Here is a 4,252-nt window from a genome sequence, read left to right as displayed (position 1 = left end):
CAGCCCAGAGGTGTCGCAAAAGTGCTGTAAAGAGTTGGGAGGTTGACACACGAACACGTAGCAGCTTCCAGCGGCTGACTCCGGCCCCACCAGAAGGCCGGCTGGCAGAAGGCTGGCAGAAGGGTAAGTTCATGCCTGCTGCATCAGACCAGTGCGAGGGTTTGGGGAGGGTGGAACGGGGTATTCCAGGGTGGGGGGAAAGCGGGTGACAGGTGGACCTGTGGGCAGCCCAGGACTGAGTGGGGTTGAGCCAGGATCCAGCACTTGGCCAGGTACTAACCCCACTTCCAGGCACAGAGCCAGCTGCTGGGATCTGCACCACCTTAAGTGGCACAGATCCAAGTAAAAGCAAAGCAATGATCTACATGTCTCCAAGTAGCTTCATTGGGGCAGCTGCCACATTACTTAATTAATTCCCCTTTCCCTTGGCTGAGTCGCAGGCAACCCCAACCTTGGGCTGGATACAGCGTAGGCCAGGGGGCTACTCTCAGGCTGTAACAGCAATTGAGTTGTGAAAACACCAGGAGATCCTAGCCTAAGGGACTTCAGTGCAGTGGCCATTAACGTCATCCTTCATAGCAAATAAGTCAGCTTTTACCCTTAGCTAGCTCTGACACCGTTAAGTGATAGAACTGTCAACCCTGATGGGACGCTGCCATGACAACGTCATTTAATTTCAGTGGTGCCCATTCTACCTTATAAGCTCAGTTCCATCCTGACTGAGTCTTCCAAATGTGAGTCATGCCAAGAGCCCCCTTCGTCTTCCACCAGTCCTCCTCATGGGCAAATATCAGAATGGTTCTGCAAACCTGGAAACCATCCAAGCGTTCTTCCGTTGGACAACAGACAGGCCAATCATCACGTCCTCTGAAGAATCGGTTTTAAAATATAATTTTTTTTTAATCCAGTTAAATTGTTATTGCACTCTTGTTACAGAGGATAACTGCAGGCCAGAGAGATGGAGATAGTTCTGCTGGAGATGGATCTCGTCTGGCTACAAGGGCCTGGACCATTTACCAAATCGCTCGTTAGTGTCTAAACGAGAACATCGTTCCATTCAAAAGGTTTCAAAAAGCAAATGAACCAGAACCGATATCAAAGCCACGTCAACGATAGCTCAATCCCTTGTCTAGAAAGGTGAAATTTGGTGCACACACAATTCACGACACACTCATCTCACACAATGATTAGCACAGAATAAGGGAAGCAACTGAGGACGCAGAACATTGTCTGTGGCAGACCAATGGCCACTCTCCAGTTTATCTACACTCAACTTGGCACGTGAGAACCTCTGCAGAGCATGCCCTTTGAGTGCCACCTTAAAGAAATGCCTCCGTCAGCCTCATTGATGGCCTGGCCCTCGAAGTGCTTTGAAGGAAGGAAGGGAATGGGAAACGTAGTAAAGAAATGAACAAACATGTCTTTCAGTGTGTCTGATTATCAAACCTTTTCAACTATTTCCCACTCTTTGTGTTTGGGGGTTCAGTTCTAGTCCACACACACACACACACACACACACACACACACACACTTGTGCTTCAAAGAACTGAAGCGTTGCAACTGAATACCAAATCTAATTGCAGAAGGACCATCAGAAGCAAGCAATTAGAGGCCATCACAGACATCTCACTCGCATCTTCGGAGAGTGGCATTTCCTTTAAGGTTCCTAGTTGCCACTTCCCCAGGAAAATGAGGCATCTTGAAATGCCAACCAGAAACAATAGAATAGCCAACATGGGCCCTGTTGATGTCCCAAGTGTCAGTTATATCTAAAGCTTGGTTTCGGGAGAAGGCACATAATTAGAATGTGTCAGAAATGAGTGACCTTGCCTGAACTCCCAAGGCAATTAAAAGTACAAAACCCTCACCAAAGATTCATGTTGAACATATCAAGCTGCCTTCCACTGAGTCAGAACACTGGTCCCAGTGGCATCACTTAAGGGCGCAGGGGTGCAGGCCACACCGGGTGACGCACACCGGGGGGGGTGACACCACAACTCACCAAAATTTTTAAAATCTTGGTATTTTTGAGTAATTTCATCATGTTATATATCAATTGATGCGTAATTTCATGTAGAATGCAATGAAACAAACCACGTTGAATTATCTCCGTTCTATCAAAAGTAATAACCAAAAAGGTGAGGTGGGGCAATGGAACATCACCAAGCACGTCACCCAGGGAGTTGCCCAGCCCACTGCATGAGAGGAGGTCCATTACAGGGGTGACACAGACCTCCTGCACCTGGTGACACAAACCCTAGCGACACCACAGGCTTGTCCATCTAGCTCAGCATTCCCTGCACTGACTAGCGGCAGCTGCCCAGGTACATCTTTCCCAGCCCTACCATAATAATATGGCCTTAGAAGCTGTGGGGCCCAATTGGATACATATTTTGCTGAGCCCCAGGTTCACAGCCAAGGTTTGTAGAACCTTAGAGATGTAAAGAAAATTTAGAATATATATCTCTGTGGTTGAATGGAAGGCACACAATCAGTATGTGCGCTTAAAAAGTACATGTGAATAAACGGACCAAATGGAAGCACATTTTCATATAAAATTGCATACAAGTAAGCCTATAAGTAGATAAAGGTGGCAGTCCTATATATACTTTTCTGAGAGTAAGTCTCATGGAAGGAACTTGGACTTGCTTCAGGGTAGATATGAATAGGATTGCACTGAAAATGTGTCAGCCTTTGCAGCAGCTGTAACCCTGCAGATGCCCGATCTCATCTGATCTCGGAAGCTAAGCAGGGTCAGGCCTGGTTAGTACTTGGATGGGAGACCGCCTGGGAATACTGGGTGCTGTAGGCTTATACCATAGTCTTTCAAGACTGAAGGTTACCAACCAACCACTTTGTAATAGTTACATTTGTTTCAGTGACTATGAAATGATTTTGTAAAAATATGAATTTTATTTTTTTTATTTTTACCCTAGCTCAGGGCTCAACTGGGAGCAATTGGCTTAAAGCCAGCCCTGGTAATATGGTTATTGAAAAGAGAGTAAAACATGACTCTGTCTCCACCTCTACTCCAGATTCACTAAGACAAAGGACAGAGTCTTCAATTGCATGTGCTCACCAAATTTCACCCCTTTAATCCCCTCTCATTACTGAGCTACTTTTTAAAATCAATGATTAAAAAGAGCACCCCTTGAAGCTTTTCTCCATCTCGATGAAATCCTGACTCAGAAAGCAGGTTCACTAAACTCCACATTTTTCCATCTACTAGGTAATTATTAACCATGACATATGTCCAGCCATTCCCGTATTTGCAATGATTAACTAAATAATGTGTGTTTATACAAGGCTTTGAGAAAGCAAAATACACTTTACACAGGAGACAGATCTGCTAAATAAACTTGAAAGGGGAGAAAAATTTAAGGTTGTCCTTAACATTTTTTGAATAGAGGAAGGCCAACGGCTGAATGGTACAGCTTTTAAAAATAATAAAAAATGAAATTACAGCTTTGTAACTGAATTTATATGCTTCACATGGAAACAAACTGATGATGAAGATGATGATGAAGAAAATTTATACATTATCTTTCAACAAAAAAAGATCACAAAGCACTTTACATAGCAAAAATATTGAGCAAATACTTCCCTGCCCCAAATAAGCTCACAAATTAATGTATTTCTTAGCTATGATTAGATTTTTTTAAAATAAAAAGCAGGTTCTTCTTCTTGCTCGTCACATAGTCCAACCAAGCAGGGATCATGCTGTCAGCATCACAGAGCCAATTGGATGTGGCCACACAATGACATCACAGTGACAATCTGAATGAGGGTGATACTCGCTGCCCTCTCTCGGAATGGGAGACCGTTTTTCACAGGATGACCCAAATCATCATGGAAATTACCTTTGAAATGCCCCAAGTATGGAGGGTGGGCAATTGTTGTGCTGGAAGGATCTTTTACAAAAAACCTTGACCAAAGCATTTTCTGGCTGCCTGACTCTTCCCCTTTTGGCACACTGCCCGCCGAACAGAGCCAAACACACTTGCAGAGGACGCAAATTCCTGCAAAGTACTCAATGCTAAATGAAAATAAATTTAATGAGTCGAGGAAATCAGCTTTTATAACAAAGAAGTTCCGTTCCATTTTGCTAGAGACTCGGTAGCTAAATGCAACCATTTTGCCATTAACGTCACTAGGAAAGCTTGATTGAGGGGGCTTTGGGCGCTGTGGAGCTAATATCCCCAATAACCTATTTAGTCTCTATTTTTCTGTAGATTCACTACGCAGTTGAAAT

At 44.1% G+C, this 4,252-nt stretch overlaps 1 pseudogene; it reads left to right on the top strand.

Annotated features, from left to right (window-relative positions):
* Positions 1 to 2,695: 2,695 nt before the first annotated feature.
* On the top strand, positions 2,696 to 2,812 carry LOC136659516 (5S ribosomal RNA; annotated as a pseudogene).
* Positions 2,813 to 4,252: the final 1,440 nt, after the last annotated feature.

This window comes from Tiliqua scincoides, chromosome 8, assembly GCF_035046505.1.
Source record: "Tiliqua scincoides isolate rTilSci1 chromosome 8, rTilSci1.hap2, whole genome shotgun sequence".
In the NCBI taxonomy this organism is placed as follows: domain Eukaryota; kingdom Metazoa; phylum Chordata; class Lepidosauria; order Squamata; family Scincidae; genus Tiliqua; species Tiliqua scincoides.
Note: the sequence above shows the minus strand (reverse complement) of the source record. Positions and strands in the feature narration are given on the sequence as shown.